Source organism: Hylobates moloch, unplaced genomic scaffold, assembly GCF_009828535.3.
Source record: "Hylobates moloch isolate HMO894 unplaced genomic scaffold, HMol_V3 SCAFFOLD_3, whole genome shotgun sequence".
Lineage (NCBI taxonomy): Eukaryota > Metazoa > Chordata > Mammalia > Primates > Hylobatidae > Hylobates > Hylobates moloch.
In genome coordinates, this window is record NW_026652278.1 from 8,496,145 (window position 1) to 8,514,275 (window position 18,131).

At 40.5% G+C, this 18,131-nt stretch overlaps 1 protein-coding gene across 2 annotated transcripts in view; it reads right to left on the reverse strand.

The window, feature by feature from the left end:
- The window catches only part of ZRANB1 (zinc finger RANBP2-type containing 1), a 69,114-nt gene that overhangs the window by 23,368 nt on the left and 27,615 nt on the right, over nucleotides 1–18,131 (reverse strand). The gene's annotated exons all lie outside the window — the stretch shown is intronic.

An 18,131-nucleotide genomic window follows, 5' to 3' on the forward strand; every position in this document is an offset into this window, starting at 1 on the left:
TATATCATAAGCATTTGGCTATAGTTTAATCCTGAACCTGGAGATAGTCACAGCAAACTCTTTCAAAACTAATGAGCTGCTTTTTAAATAAAATGACTTCAATATTTTTTGAAGTGTACCTTCAAGTAGGCAAAAGCACAGGAACAATCTCAGAAATAATTTGAGCAGGCCAAAACACCGCCTGGTTGTATTTTCCACATAATAATAGCAACAAGTTAAGATCTACTATTTCTATTCCTAGTAACAGTGCTACAAAACAATAACCTATTCAAAAAATCAAGAGATGAAAATCAAAATTATAAACAAATTCTTAATCTGTATCAAGACTAGCTTCTATTCAATAATCTCACTGTCCATTACTAAAACATCCTCTTTAGAAAAATAAGATTCAATGAGAGAAGGAAGTCAAATAGTCACTAAAGCTTTCTAAATTATCTGTAAGTTGTGACAAACTATGTCAAATATAGTCTATACTACTGAGCTCTTTTCTCCTCACCTCTTTGATCAGAGTGTTAACAACCCACTCTTGTGAAAATATAAGTCCCCGAAGTCATGAAAAAATACCTAACCTAACAGATACCTTCGTAAGAAAGAAGATTCTGCCAAGCAGGCAGAATTGCTGCTGAAAGCAACATGGCAGGACTTAAAGGAAACATGCCACAAAGTTATCTTTGGGACAAGTGATCAGAGACGGGGACAAATGTTAATGGGGCTAAAACAGATGAACATGAGTTCAAATTATGAGTCACTTAAAATATCACTGAAAATATTCAACTGAAAGGAAATTACGGTTCTTAAAAATCTTAGGTTCCAGCCGGGGAAAGTGGCTCACGCCTGTAATCCTAGCCCTTTGGGAGGCCGAGGTGGGTGGAACACCTGAGGTCAGGAGTTCAAGACCAGCCTGGCCAACACAGTGAAACCCCATCTCTACTCAAAACACACAAAAAATTAGCCTGGCGTAGTGGCATGCGCCTGTAATCTCAGCTACTCGGGAGGCTGAGACAGGAGAATCGCTTGAACCCAGGTGGCGGAGGTTGCAGTGAGCCGAGATTGCACTACTGCACTCCAGCCTGGGCGACAAAGAGCGAAACTCTACCTAAAAAAAAAAAAAAAAAAAATCTTAGGTTCCAAAAGCAGATTCTGAAACTCATAAAATAGTGTATGTCAAAACCACATTCACCACTGAAATCACATCCAAAGGTTTTTCTGACTTCAAAATAAAAATTTCATTTGCCACACTGACAAGTTACCCTGGCTGAATCTGAAACCAGATTTTAGATTTTTATAATTACACTATCTCAGGTACGCCGGGAGAAACTGAATAGTCTAGCCCACCTTTTTTTTAACTAGAAGGTAAATGAACATTTTTAAAGTGGAAATGGGAGGCTGGGTGCAGTGGTTCACACCTATAATCTCAGCACTTTGGGAGGCCAAGGCAGGAGAATCGCTTAGAGCCCAGGATTTCAAGACCAGCCTGGGCAAGATGGTAAGATCTCACCTTTACAAAAATTTTTTAAAATTAGTCAGGCATAGTGATGCATGCCTGTAGTCCCAGCTACTTGGGAGGATCACCTGAGCCCAGGAATTCGAGGCTGCAATGAGCTATGATCACACCATTGCACTCCAACCTGGGTAACAGAGTGAGACCCTGTCTCTGTTTAAAAAATGAGGTAGGGGCAAGGAAGAAAGGATAAAAGGAAAAACTTTCATAATTTATTATAACTTTATACTGTTCATATTATATACATTTAATTCTTCTAGACAAAAGTAGACAGAATTAAGACAGAAAATCATCAAATTGGAAGAAATGTTCAAAAGTAACCCAGTCAATCTTATTAAGGTCTCCAATTAGAAACACTAAACAAGAAAGTTCCTGTAACTTGCCACTGAAAAAGCAAGTTCATGGCTTCAGTAGACACTAATAGCCCCACAAGCATCCATCCCCAAAAGTTTCAGACCCCACGAATCCAATAATCCATCAGGCATCCTCACCACAAAAGCTCTTAAAAAACCTAAACTTTCCCTCTCCTATGTCCAGGAAAAAATGATACTGTTAGCCAACCGAGATGTCCAAACCAAATATCTGGCTTTCTAAACTCCTCCTCCTCTCAGCCCAGTATCAATTCTTCCAAGCTTTGCCAATTCTACTTAAGTCTTTTTCAAATAAATCTCCCTTTCCCCATCTCCACTGACTCTACCCTAGCTATACCTAACTATACCTAAGTTGCTATCATTTACTCTACTGGTCTGCCATCTCAAGTGTTGCTTCCTCCCAATCTATTCTCTACACTAGGTCAGTGTGGTCTTCTTAAACTACAAATTTAATTAAGGCACTCCCTTTACAAAAGTTTACCACTAGGCTGGGCGCAGTGGCTCACACCTGTAATCCAAGCACTGTGGGAGCCCAAGGAGGGCAGACTGCTTGAGCTCAGCAGTTCAAGACCAGCCTGGCAGAAACCCAATCTCCAGAAAAAATTTAAAGAATAAGCCGGGCGTGCTGGCATGCACCTGTAGTCCCAGCTACTTGGGAGGCTGAGGTGAGAGGATCCCTTGAGCCCAAGAAGGTTGAGGCTGCAGTGAGCCGTGATCATGTCACTGTACTGGTCCATCCAGCCTGGGTGACAAAGTGAGATCTCATCTCGGGGGAAAAAAAAAAAGTTTACCACTGTCCTTAGGCTAACAGCTAAATTCCTTAACCAGGTTAAGGAATTAACCTATTTAACCAGGTTAAATAGTCCCAATATTCCCTACAGGTTCTCACAGTCCTCATTCTACACTCCAACGAACTGACTTCTCTCGGGTTATTGGACATGCCTTGGTCTCTCGACCCTGGATTTTTAACACATAAAATTCCCACTAATAGAAACATTACTCCTCCTTCTCTTTCAAGTTTCAGCTAAGATGTCACCAAAAGTCCTCTCCAAATCTCCTAATGAGATTAGGTTATATGCTCCTTCTAGGACCCTGTACTTCCTCTGCTGAGCTATCCTGGCTTGCTAAATTCTGTTTGCCCTATAAACTCTTTGAGAGCCATGACTTCTTTCAAAGTGCTTGGGAGCACACTTGGTGAGTACCTGAATGCATGAATGAATGAACAAAGAAAAGGTAAAAGCTAAGACAATTTTTCAAAGTAACTGAGGCCAGGCGCCAAGGCTCACCCCTGTTAATCCCAGCAATTTGGGGAGGCCGAGGCCAAAAATGATTTTATGTTGCCCAGACTGGGACTAGAAATGTGTATTTTTCATATAGATTTCATGTAACTTGAAAAAAATCACCAAAGAAAGTGAACGAAAGTGAACAAAAGACATGAATCAACAACTCACAGAAAAAAATACAAATGATTAATAAAACGAGACAGCATGCCACTCTTAATAACACACATCAGCAAAGACAGCTCCACAGGGACTCCCAAACTGCTGCTAATAAAGAACAGGTTAATTTAAGGTGCAGCAATTCAATGTCATTATTACATATTCATTTTTAAAAGGTAACATGTTGATTCAAAATATAAAGTTCAATGAAAAAGGATATACAATATAACCTCAACTATGTAAAAGTAAATAAATGCAAAAAAAAAAAAAGACTGAAAATACACAAAAAATCTGACAGGCTTCCTCTAGGCAGTGAGATTACAAACTATTTTTATTTTTTCATAGCTTTTCTTATCTCTGAAATGGTCTACAATGCATATAGTCTGCTTTTCTTTGAGATGGTGCCTTGCTCTGTCGTTTAGACTAGAATGCACTGACATGATCATAGCTCACTGCAGCATCAAACTCTTGCATCAAGCAATCCTCCCACCTCAGCCTCACATATCTGGGACTATAGGCACCCTGCCACCACACCCAGCTAAGTTTTTTATTTTTAATAGAGAAGAGGTCCCGCTATGTTGCACATGCTAGTCTTAAGTAGTCTGCCTTTATTTTTCAAAAATGAACTAACCTCTCAAAGATCGTTACAAGAAGTCAGTACAAATGTCTAAATTTGGTGAAAAAGAAATAATATATTTTCATTAACTGAGGAAAAGATAAACTGTGGTATACACATACAATGAAATATTGTTCAGTCTCAAAAAGGAAGGAAATTCTGGCTCACGCCTGTAATCCCAAAACTTTGGGAGGCCGAGGTGGGTGGATCACTTGAGGCCAGGAGTTCGAGACCAGCCTGGCCAACATGGTGAAACCCCCGACTCTAGTAAAAATACAAAAATTAGACGCGCATGGTGGCACACACGCCTATAGTCCCAGCTACTTGGGAGGCTGAAGCAGGAGAATCCCTTGAACCTGGGAGGCAGAGGGTGCAGCAAGCGCAGATTGCACCACAGCACTCCAGCCTGGGCGAGACAGCGAAACTTCCTCTCAAAAAAAAAAAAAAAAAAAGGAAGGAAATTCTGACACAGATCACAACATGGATGAACCTTAAAGACATTATACTAAGTGAAATAAGCAAAAGGACAGATACTGTATGATTCCATTCATGAAGTTATTAGGACAGTCAAATTGATTGACAGGAAGTGATGGTTGTCAGGGGCTGGAGGAAGGGGGAATGGAGCTATTTAATGGATACAGAGTTTCAGTTTTCCAAGATGTAAAAAAACTCTAGAGAGAATGGTAGAAATGGTTACACAACAATTAAGAATGTACCTAATGCTACTAGCATATACTTAATGAGTAAAATCGTATAAATTTTATCTTATGTATATTTTACCTCAAAATAAATTGCAAAAAAAAGGAACAATGATACAAGGACATTATTCAGAGATATCGGAGGTGCTGCCTCAAATAATATCACCTCTATAGTATTCCTCCCTCCTCTAAAAAAGATAAATGTTTAAACTGAATCTAATCATAAGGAAATCCACAAATCTAAATTGAAGATCATTCTGCAAAAGTGGAATCTTCAAAAATGTCAATCACGAAATAAAATAAAAAAAAAAAACAGACACTCTTCTAGATTAGAGAAGACTGAAGAGACAAAACTATACACAATGTATAATCCTTAACTGAACAAGGTGGGGCAACAGCAATTACTGAAACTATTGGTGAAACTAAGTATAGACTTTCAGTATTAAATTTCTTTGATAATTATACTGTGTAGTTGTGTAGGAAAAAATGTCCTTGTTCTTAGGAAACACATGCTGAAATATTTAGGGGAAAAGTGTCATGATGTCTTCAGCTAACTCTCAAACAGTTCAGAGAATACACATAAGAAAGACATACAGAGACACCAAATATAGCAAAGAACTGGAAAATCTAGGACAAAGGCATGTGGTGTTCAATATATTACACTTGTAACCTTTAGGTTTTGAAATTTCTCATTATAAAATAATGACAGGAGCCAGGCATGGTGATTCATGCCTGTAATCCAAGCACTTTGGGATGCCAAGGCAGGTGGATCACTTGAGGTCAGGAGTTCAAGACCAGCCTGGCCAACATGGTGAAACCCTGCCTCTACTAAAAAACACAAATATCATCTGGTCATGGTGGCAAGCTTGCCTATAGTCCCAGCTACTTGGGAGGCTGAGGCACAAGAATCGCTGGAGCCTGGGAGGCAGAGGTTGCAGTGAGCCAAGATGGCACCACTGTATTCCAGCCTGAGCGACAGAGCAAGACTCCGTCTCAAAAAAATAAAAATAAATAAAAGTAAAATAAAAGAATGGCAGGGAAAATAGTGGTTGTCTATGCACAGCAGGACTGGAGGTAGAGAGAAGAAGAAACTATTGCATTTCTTTATATTTGCATTTCTGTGCTGCCTGGGTTTTTTTTAACCATGTGCCTAGTTTAATGCAACTTTTTAAAGTTAGTTTAGATCCCAACAATTCTCTAGAGTCAAAACACATCCTTTTATACTTGATATTTAAAGGATACATCTGGATTTCATAATTCAATGTGTTCATTTAATATAGTACTTTCTTTTTTAAATGAAAGCCGTTACTAAATCAATGCTGCATATTCAAATGTCAGTTATCACATAATCAAGAATCACATGACATAGTCCCTTTCTCAGCATAAAAAGGCACATTACTACTTGGCAACCCTGTGTAATCAATCATTTCTGAAAGCCGAGAATTATGTCTCAGACATACTAAAGGCAACCAAGAGAATACTGGGGCTTTATTTCTGCCATCACCGCTCATTTGCCTTAATAGAAACATTCATTCCTGGAAGCTTTCTTTTTATCACAGGTGTCAGGAAGTACTTTCAAATCCCGGACCAAACTGGCCAGCATCATTTAACAGTAGAAAGGGATGAGGTGAAAAGTGTGTGTGTGCACACAGGCGTGCGTGTTCCCTACAGATTAGAATATTTTATGTTGCTGGAAATTCTCACAATTCACTTAAAAATCATGACATAAAATGTTATTTTATATCCAGTGTTCCAAAATCAAAACAGGAAATCCTTAAAAACTTGAAAAACAAAAACTACCTGAAGATAATATTTATTTCATGGTGCTAAAAATAACTCTATTACCTATATGAACTACCTTGGACAGGAAGTAAACCCACAATCATGAACGTTTGTGGAATGAAATGATCACAGTTTTCATAGCTACACACACATCACACTTAAGAGTATCACGCAAAGTTAGCCAAGGACATACAAAGCATTGCCAGTATTCTAGCACTCACTTTCCTTTTATGGATGCAGGCCAAAAAATGCTACAGAAGTCTGTATACGTTTTGGATCCTATTAAAAGCTTTTAATGTGTCCAGGCATGGTAGCTCATGCCTGTAATCACAGCTACTAGGGAAGCTGAGGCAGGAGGATCACTTGAACCCGGGAGGTGGAGATTGCAGTGAGCCGAGATTACACCACTGCACTCCAGTCTGGGCAACACAGTAAGACCCTGTTTCAAACACAAACAAACAAACAAACAAAACAACAACAACAACAAAAAAAACCTTTTAACGTAACACTTTTAACTCGAACCATTTTTGTTTTGTCTTTAATAAAAGGGCAATTAGATGGGGTTTTTTTCTTTGTTTTTGTTTGTTTGCTTTTTTTGAGACAGAGTCTCCGTCGCCCAGGCTGGAGTGCAGTGGGGCAATCTCAGCTCACTGCAAGCTCCGCCTCCCGAGTTCACGCCATTCTCCTGCCTCAGCCTCCAGAGTAGCTGAGACTACAGGCGCCTGCCACCACGCCCGGCTAATTTTTTGTATTTTTAGTAGAGACGGGTTTTTACCGTGTTAGCCAGGATGGTCTCAATCTCCTGACCTCGTGATCTGCCCACCTCGGCCTCCCAAAGTGCTGGGATTACAGACGTGAGCCACCGTACCCAGCCACTTAGATGGTTTTAAATGTTCGAAACTATTAATAAGATGCAAGACCTGTTTACTGGTTCTGCCTCCATTCATATGTAAAACAATGCATTAAGAAAAAAGGGGCCAGGTACTGTGACTTATGCCTGTAATCCCAGCACTTTGGGAGGCCAAGGTGGGCTGATTACCTGAGGTCAGGAGTTCGAGACCAGCCTGGCCAAAATGGTGAAACCCCATCTCTACTAAAAATACAAAAATTAGCTGGGCATGGTGGCGCACACCTGTAATCCCAGCTACTAGGGAAGCTGAGGCAGGAGGATTGTGTGAACCCAGAAGGTGGAGGTTGCAGTGAGCTGAGGTTACACCACTATGCTCCAGCCTGGGCAACAGAGCAAGACCCCGTTTCCAAAAAAAAAAAAAAACTTTTAATGTACCATTTTTAACTCAAAATATTTTTGTGTTGTTGTCTTCAATAAAAGGGCAATTAGATGGTTTTAAATGTTCAAAACTATTAATATTATGCAAGACCTGTTTACTGGTTCTGCCTCCATTCATAAGTAAAACAATGTATTAAGAAAAAAGGGGCCAAGCACCATGGCTCACACCTGTAATCCCAGCACTTTGGGAGGCTGAATCGGGCCGATCACTTGACCCCATGAGTTTGAGACCAGCCTTGGGCAACATGGTGAAATCCCGCCTCTACAAAAAAAAAAAAAAACAGGAATTAGCTGGGGATGGTGGTGCTCTCTTCTGGTACCAACTACTCAGGAGGCTGAAAGTGGGAGAATCACTTGAGCCTGGGCATTCGAGGCTGCAGGGAGCTGTTATCAATGCCATTGCACTCCAGCCTGGGCGACAGAGCAAAATCCTGTCTCCAGAAAAAAAAGAAAAGAAAGGGAAAAGAAAAAAAAAAGGACACTAAATCAGAAGAGTATCTTTCAGTAGAACACTAGTTTGGCATCAGCATACAATCAAAGTTCATAACCCAGCACTTAAAAAGTAGCCATAATTGTGAACAACTTCACGAGCTTCCTCTCTGAACTCACAGATGATGATCTCAAAAAATGACATATTAGAACACAGATCTGCAACTGAGCTACCAACACAGAAGTAATGATGACTGCAAAGCAATCCATAGAACAGGAAAAGTTCTAAACACTGAAAGACTGTCCAAACAGCTTTGGTATACCAAGCCAAAAACAGTCCAACATGAGCAGAGCAAACAGAACACACACTACAGAAACACCACACACAAAAAGTCAAGTCCAAATAATGTGACCTAATCATGGAATGCTGTAAAATATTAGCAAGTAGCAGATTACCCTGGGCCACAGCAATCAGCTTCATAAAGGCATATTTATTTCGCTGACCTGAAAAAAGGCAGGGCTGAAAACATTAATATTCCCAGGCATCAAACATAATTCAAAAGCTCCAGTAATAACCCCCAACCATATCCAGCAGAAAGAAACACTGTTACCATTTGTGTCTTAGAAAGGACAGCTACTTCCCATACTAGTCAGCCCCTCTGTACCTCAACTTCTTTCATTATTAACAATGGCTCTGACCTCCTCTAGCAACTGGTGAAAATTAAGTAAAATTTTTCTGAAATTGTCAAATTAAGGTATTATTTGTTGGCTGGGCACAGTGGCTCACACCTGTAATCCCAGCACTTTGGGAGGCCAAGGCAGGAGGCAAGGTCAGGAATTCGAGACCAGCCTGGCCAACATGGTGAAACCCTGTCTCTACAAAAAAAACCAAACAAATACAAAAGTTAGCCGGGCACAGTGGTGTGCACCTGTAATCCCAGCTACTTGGGAGGCTGAGGCAGGAGAATTACTTGAACCCAGGAGGCAGAGGTTGCAGAGAGCCGAGATCACGCCACTGCACTCCAGGCTGGGTGACAGAGCAAGACTCCATCGCAAAATAAAATTTAAAAAAATACTATTTGTTTAGGGCTGGGCGCGGTGGCTCACGCCTGTAATCCCAGCACTTTGGGAAGCCAAGGTGGACAGATCACCTGAGGTCAGGAGTTCGAGACTAGCCTGGCCAACATGGTGAAACCTGTCTCTACTAAAAATACAAAAATTAGCTGGGAATGTTGGCGGGCGCCTATAATTCCAGGTACTTGGGAGGTTGAGGCAGGAGAATCACTTGAACTCAGGAGGCGGAGGATGCAGCGAGCCAAGACCACGCCATTACACTCCAGCCTAGGCAACAAGAGCGAAAACTCCATCTCATAAAAAAAGATATTATTTGTTTTTAAAAAAGTTATTTGCATTAATTTCTTATTGCTGCTCAAACAATGATTACAACCTTAGTGACTTAAAACAACACAAACTTTCTCTTACAATTCAGGAGATCAGAAGTTCAGCAAGGCTCTCACTGAGCTAAAATCAAGGTGTTGGCAGGACTGCGCTCCTTCATGAGGCTCTAGAAAAGCCTTGCCTTTTCTCCTAGAGGCTGCTGGCATCCCTTGCCTCATGGCCCTGCAACTCTCGCAAGCCTCCACTTCTCTTCTCATGGTCCCATCTGTAATCTTCTCTCTCCTGTCTCCCGCTGTGATTTACAAGGACGCTTGTGATTACACCACCCACCCAGATAACCCTGCCATTTAAGAAATCTTTAATCACTTCTGTAAAATCTCTTTTGCCACGTTAAGGTGGCATACTCACAAATCCTGGGGACTGGGATGCAGGCATGGGGAGGTGCGGTATGGACATTATCTTGCCTGCCACTCTATTTGTATTGGTCATGTAAATCACCCAAAAAGCCCAAAGAGGGGGTGGAGGGAGATGAACCTATAAGGAAGTCAACGGGCAAGTTAAAAATGTAAATTTGGACACTATAACTTATCTCATCAACCGTGTGTGTTTATTTTTTTGTTTTTATTTATTTATTTATTTTGAGACGGAGTTTCGCTTTGTTGCCCAGGCTAGAGTGCAGTAGCATGATCTCGGCTCACTGCAACCTCCGCCTCCCAGGTCCAAGAGATTCTTCTGCCTCAGCCTCCCAAGTAGGTGGGATTACAGGCGCCCGCCACCACACCCAGCTAATTTTTGTATTTTTAGTAGAGACGGGGTTTCACCATGTTGGCCAGGCTAGTCTTGAACTCCTGACCTCAAGTGATCCGCCCGCCCCGGCCTCCCAAAGTGCTGGGATTACAGGCATGAGCCACCGCACCCAGCAGATAGTGTGTTTTTAAAAACACTGAACGTTTTGTGCCTTCAGGTTAAGTCATCAATAAAATATCCTTGTGAAAGAAATAATTTTTAAAGCTAAGGAGTAATGAACTAGAGAATAGAAGCTTCTTCTATTTTTCTCTTCACAATCGTTTGTATGCCCTGAGTTTTCTCTCAAGTTAAAAAGTCACCCCCAAGATGTCATAAATGGGCAAAATCACCAGTGTCCAATGCAAGGATTTCCTTTTCTGTTTCGACATGGTAATTTTCTTGGTAATATAAATCACCTTAAAATCATTCCAGTTCAAAGGAATATAATCTCTCAAAAACTAAATGACTTTTCCTTCACAGAAGTTAATTTAATTTTGTTTGGATTACTGTACAACCTCCCTTTCATTACACCAGGCACATATTTCAACAGTAGAAACTTTTTAAAAAAAAACATTATAGATTACATTTTGCAACAGTTTTGTTTCTCCAGAGAAAAAAGTAATACTAATTTAATAATTTACTTGAGAAAAACCTCTGACAAATTGTAAATGTCCATCCATATATGTAATTCTTAATATCAACACCAAAACAAATTGAAAAGAATATTTTAAAATGTAATACGCCTACACTTTGCTATTTTTTTTTTAAACAATGTGTGTAAGTAAAACCAAATGGACAAATACCTTCTGACATATTTAATACCATGTAAGTGTTAAGACATGGTCTTGCTCTGTCACCCAGGCTGGAGTGCAGTGACACAATCATGGCCCACTGCAGCCTGAGCTCAAGTGTTCCTCCCATCCCAGCCTCCTGCATAGGTGAGGACCACAAGGGAACACCACTATGCCCTGCTAATTTTTTTTATTTTTTATAGAGACGAGGTCTCGCCAAGTTGCCCAGGTTGGTTTTAGAGTCCTAGGCTGAAATGATCCTCCCCTCTCTCAACCTCCCAGTGCTGGGATTACAGGACTGAGCCACCATATCCAGACCCATCCAGAAACTGTGGAAATATTTAGATATTTCTAGAGTTACACTTGGCACTCTAGAGTGGACAGATACCATATGACACGTTATACAGATTTCTGGCAAGAGGCCCAAATACAATTAGAATCCAAATGGATTTGCCTCAAACATTGATTTTCAGCACAAGTTATGAGAAAAGGGAAAATAATAGATTAAATATAACTATTTTTGCAGACAACTAATATAAGAAAACGTTACCAATACATGTTCTAGGTTTTAAAAATCATCTAAGACCAGGCACAGTGGCTCACACCCGTAATCCCAGCACTTTGGGAGGCCGAGGCGGGTGGGCTGCTTGAACCCAGGAGTTTGAGACCAGCCTGGGCAACAAGGGGAAACCTCATCTCTACAAAAAATGCAAAATTAGCCAGGCGTGGTGGTGCACGTCTATAGTCCCAGCTACCTGGGTGGCTGAGGTAGGAGAATTGCTTTAGCCCAGGAGGCAGAGATTGAAGTGAGCCAGGATCACACACCACTGCACTCCAGCCTAGGAGACACAGTGAGACCACCTTGCCTCAAAAAAGTTAATTAGTTAATTAATTAAAAAATAAAACAATAAAAATCATCTAAGTCTTTACAGACATGCCAAAATTCTGAAAGTGGGACAAATTTTGCTCAGAAACCATCAGAATTATAATCCTCATATGCCACTTCAGCCTGCTACTTGATAAAGAAGAGGTTCTGGTTCAGTCCATAAGTCAGTGATTTTCAACAGGGAACACCACTGCACGTGCACTTCAGGTCACCCCAAAACTTCAGAGCACCGGGAGGCATTACTGATTCACATATTCCCCATAGTGAAAGCTGTTCATACCACTGCTATTGGGCAACTGAGTATTTCAGCATAAAAATTCCAGTTTCAGGCCAGGTGGTGGCTCACAACTGTAGTCCTAGTACTTGAGTCCAGGAGTCTGAAACCAGCCTGGGCAACACAGAGAGACCCCATCTCTACAAATCATTTTTAAAATTAGGGGCATGGTGGTATACACCTGTACTCCCAGCTACCAGGGAAGCTGAGGTGGGAGGACTGCTTGAGCCCAGGAGGTCAAGGCTGCAGTGAGCTGTGATCGCACCACTGCACTCCAGCGTGGGCAACAGAGCAAGATCTTGTCTCAAAAAAAAAAAAAGTGTGTGTGTGTATATATGTGTGTATACACACGTGTGTATACATATATATGTATATACATAGTTTCAATGTGAACTTGTTACTTAAGTTTGATTTTTCCCCCCTATACCCTCAACAGCCCCAACCAAATCTCAGCTCCTAAACTTAAGAAAGATGCAGCTATTGTTTAGGAAGTGAGATAAAATGCCAACTAGGAAGCCGTAGGTCCAATGACAACTGAATAAAACATTTCAAGTAAAAATCTCATTTGATAGTTATAGCAAACACATAGAATGATTTTTTTAAAAAAACAAATATTGCCATGAGTGAAAGTAGGAAGGTAGAGAAATTAAACATAAACCTGACTTTAGACTTTTCATATCCATAGACTGCCTGGCGATAAACTGAAGCCTCTATACCCTTTCCTGTAAGACCCTTTCATACCCACTACCTACCTCAGTCTTACTGACAACCAGTGAGAAGTAAAACCGGCTCTCCTGGGTTGAGCCCCAAATACTGAAAAACATAGAGAGCGAGGAAGCAGGCAAAGAATCTAGAAAGTCATAGGAGGAGAAGGATAAAGCTTTGCCCAGGCCCTAGTTCACAAAAATATTCATTCGTTCATTGATATAAAAATACCTGAGTGCCTAGTATGTATGTAGCAGGCACTGTTGTACATACTAAGATACAGCTTTGAACAAAACAGATAAAATTACTGGCCCTCAGGAAGCTTAAATTCTAGAGACAGACAATAAACAAGATGACTAAGCATATTAGAAGTGTTATGAAGAAAATTAATGCTGTGGGGAGGGATAATGAACAGGGATGAAATTTTAGATATGGCAGTCATGGAGGACCTCACTGAGAAGGCAATATCTGAGAAAAGAAGCGAAGGTGGAGAGCAATCCAGGCAGAGCAAACAAGCAAGTAAAAGGCTTGAGGTTTGTTTATAGGAAAAAAAAAAAAAAAGGTGGCAAGAGTGGCTGGAATGAAATGGAAAAGGTGGAAAACAGATTAGTTCAGAGATAAACTATATTTGGCCCTTGAACAACATGGAGATTAGGGGGACCAACCTCCCACACAGTAGAAAATCCATGTATAGCTTTTAACTCCCCCAAAACTACTGATAGCCTACTGTTGACCGGAAGCCTTACTAATAACATAAACAGTTGAATAACACATATTTGTATATGTATTATACACTGTATTCTTGTAATACATTAGAGAAAAGAAAATGTTATTAAGAAAATCATAAGGAAGAGAAAATACATTTTCTAACTCATTAAGTCAAAGTGGTTCATCATAAAGGTCTTCATCATCATCATCTCCACCTTGAGTAGGCTGAGGAGGAGGAGGAAGAAGAGGGGTTGTTCTTGCTGTCTCAGGGGTGGCAGAGCTGGCAGAAAACTCACGTGTAAGTGGACGCGCACAGTTCAGACCTGTGTTGTTCAAGGGTCAAAAGTATATGGAGGGAAGCTCAAGTGCGCAATACAGAGCATGTAGATGGCCTTGTAGAGTTTTTGAGGGATGCTGGCTTTTAATCCAAGTAAAACAGCTGATCACTAGAGGGTTCTGAGCAGAATTAGCTCCTCTGATGACAGCAGATTGTAAGGAGGGCAAAGGCAAGGGTGGATCATGGTTTGGACAAGAATAGTGAGAAGTGGCCAGAGTACAGATATATTTTGAAGGTACAGCCAAAGAATCTTCTGAGAAGTAGGAGTGGGGCATAAGAGAAAGAAGAATCAAAGAGGGACAAGGCTTTTGGCACAAGCAATGGAATGAGAAATTTGCCATCAACCAAGATGAGAGCCTGGGAAAAAAATAGATTTGAAGGAGAGACCAGTTCTGTTTTAGCATCACTGCGCTTGAAATGAGCTTGAGTTATTAAACACTCCAGGAAAGATGCTGAATAGGCAGCTGGATATCTGAATCTAGGATTCAGAAATACACATTATAGCACAGATTTAATATGGTGTTATCTAACCCTGTGTCTTTTCAAGGACATATCTATGTACACAAATTGAAGTGCAGTTTCATAAGGCAACTGATTCAATACAATAGCAGAACAAAAGCAGGGCATTAGGTAGTGCTGCTCTATTCTCTAGATACATTGTTGTCTACCCAGTGAGAAAAGCAGTCTATGGTGAGTGCTGACATGACCGCCCTAAAAACCTGATGTCCCTAAAAACATCTAGTACTAACTGCAGACATTCCAGAGACAACTGTACATTTACATTCACACCCCTACCTTTACCACCCTGATTCTCAACCTCAGGTTCCACTACTGATGTCAGGTTTTGGCACAGCTGTCCCCAACATCCTCCCACCACATAAGATAATATGACTTCTGTGAAACTTACACCCAACAGCTATGTCAATATGTTTGCTTGATACTGTTGATGCCTTAGTTGACATCTGCCCTCTCAACAACTGAATCTTCCTCATTCCTAGTTTATCAGCTACAAAGCTGACCTGAGGTTGAAATTTTTTTCCAACTTTAAGTGGAAAAGTCTCACATTTTATACTCAGTGTATATACTTCAGAGATGGATTTTTTAAAAAACACTTAACATCAATAACCCGAAATACACTGTATCTAACGAAATCTGGGGAACATAAGGCAGACAGAAAAGGGAAGTAAAGATTAATTTTGAGTACATGTGAACTTCTGTTAGTCTTACTGCTCAAGCCTTTTTTTAAATTAACCCAACACAATGTAAACAAGTTTTAAAAAAGTATTTAACATATTTCAGTTATGTTTACACATCGGAATACGGCTATCTCACAGAAACAGGCCTATAATTATAACCTTATGTATAACAGTTCAGAATGACATGGTACAGTTAATAGTAAAAGATATTTGCCGATAGGAAAGACATAGTCCACATTACCAAGAACCAAATACAATCAACCCTTGGCCCTAAGAATCTAGAAACTTTGCAGGGAGAAACAGCAACTTAATGACAAATCGTTTTATAAATAAAACAAGGTCAAATCCAATATTGGTCCTATTGGTAGAAGTTTTTGTTCCACTTTTTTTTTTTCTTTTTTTTTTTGAGACGGAGTTTCGTTCTCGTTGCCCAGGCTGGAGTGCAATGGTGCGGTCTTGGCTCACTGCAACCTCCACCTCCCAGGTTCAAGAGATTCTCCTGTCTCAGCCTCCCAGGTAGCTGGGACTACAGGCATGCGCCACCATGCCCAGCTAATTTTGTATTTTTAGTAGAGAGGGGGTTTCTCCATGTTGGTCAGGCTGGTCTCGAACTCCTGACCTCAGGTGACCCACCCACCTCAATCTCCCAAAGTGCTGGGATTAACAGACCTGAGCCACTGTGCCTGGCCTTGTTCCACTTTTAAATTGAACTCAGTGATTAAAATGCAAAGAGATGGGCCGGACCCAGTGGCTCACCCCTGTAATCCCAGCACTCTGGGAGGCTGAGGTGGGTGGATCGCTTGAGCCCAGGAGTAAGATGCCAGCCTGGTTAACAAGGTAAAACCCTGTCTCTCCAAAAAAAAATACAAAAATTCGCAGGGCGTGGTGGTATACACCTGTAGTCCCAGCTACCCAGGAGGCTGAGGTGGGAGGATGGCTTGAGCTTAGGAAGTCAAGGCTGCAGTGAGCCATGATTGCGCCACTGCACTCCAGCCTCGCGACCCTGTCTCAAAAAAAATAAATAAAATGCAAAGAGGTAAAAGGATGGCTAGTTGTCTAGTCAAAAGAAGTAAGGATATGTAGGAAAAGGCAGGACCAAGAAGAAATAATGTCATAAAGACAAACATGTTGATTCATCTAACTTGTGTGTTTCAAGGAAAGAAAATATTTCAAATCAGGTGTTCTTATCCTGAGATCCACTGACTTGAAGCAACGTGGGGTTGAAATGAAGCCCTGATTCCTAAAGGATTCTATGACTTTAGTGAGGTTTAGTGACCTTCACTGTGAGGTTAAGAACCGTCACAATGAAGTCTAGTTCATTTTCATCTATAAACCTACATGTACTATAACACCATCTTGTAGTCCAAGTATTCATAGTACACTACTCCCTGCAAAAAAAACAAAAACAAACAAAAAAACAAACAAAAAAAAAAGATTTTAAGAGTGTTCCAAAGGCATACAAGCAATTAAAAGACAATCACACCCAACATAAAAGCTCACAGATATGTAAAGATTCCATTTATATGAATATCCAGAATAGGTAAATCCATAGACACCAAAAGCAGACTGGTAGTTATCAAGGGTTAGCGGGTAGGGGTAGTGGGCAGTAACTGCTTAATGGGTACTTAGTTTCCTTTTGGGATGATGAAAATGTTTTGGAACAACACAGAGGTAGTGGTTACACAATGTGAATGCACTAAATGCCAAATGAGTTGTTCACTTGCAAAACGGTAAATTTTTATGTTAAATCAATTTGATCTCAATAAGGAAACTAGTAACAAAACTCTTTTGTATCTCCTGTTTAAATTTTTTTAACTGACAATCATACTATATGTTGCCCCTCAATTTGGAGCAGAAAAATCAGTGGAATAAAATGGGACAACACAGACAGAAGACGGCTCGGTGTGTTTTCAACCCCTCATCCTCAGGATGGGAGGAAACTAGAACTAAGAGTTGCTAAGTGCCTACTACATCTGGAGGTCAGAAGGATTCATCTGCTGGGATATTCTTTTTTGCCAGAACAAAGCTAAAATTGAAAACTCAGGATTTCAGCTGGGCACAGCAAATTACGCCTATAATCCCAACACTTTAGGAGGCTGAGGTGGGAGGACTGCTTGAGCCCAGGAGTTCAAGACCATCCTGGGCAACATAGGGAGACCCCCATCTTTACAAATAATAATTAAAAACAATAGCAGGGCATAGTGGTACATGCTAATGGGGAGTCCCAGCTACTAGGGAGGCTGAGGTGGCAGGTCACTTGAACGCAGGACGGTGAGGCTGCAGTGAGCCATGATTGCATCACTGCCTTCTAGCCTGGATGACGGAGTGAGATCCCATCTTGGGACGGGCGGGGGGGGGGAAATGATATATATAATTTAATACATATAAAATTTAATTTTAAAACTCACGATTTCTTGGAAATCAATTCTTAGGACTCACAGGTTCATACACCTAAACCTTCCATATTCTTGGGCTGTACCCAGAGGGATAAATAAAAGAAATTGGGACTGAGGGAAAACATACAGCTAAGGTATAGTTAAGGCTTAGCTATTGTTCCACACAAAGTTTAAACTTAGTAATCATTCAAAATTTCCCTTATTAAGACCAAATGTCAAAGTAAGCAGCCCATCCAAATAATTTAATAAAAATCAAACATCTAATCTACTCAAAAAAAAATACTGAAGACTCAAGTCACTGCTTTTGTGAATTACATCACAATTAACTCACAAGGTCAAGAACTGAAGAAAAACTGTTCTCCTGCGTCTCTGTCCTTTAACAGCATTTCCTGAGGAAAATGTCACAATAGATACGAACGACAACTTGAAGTATGGAATCAGCTGGCTACATGTAATCAGTTCCATAAAGTTTGCAAACATTTACTACATGACATTCATGTTAAATTAACACCAGTATTTTCAAGGTCAAT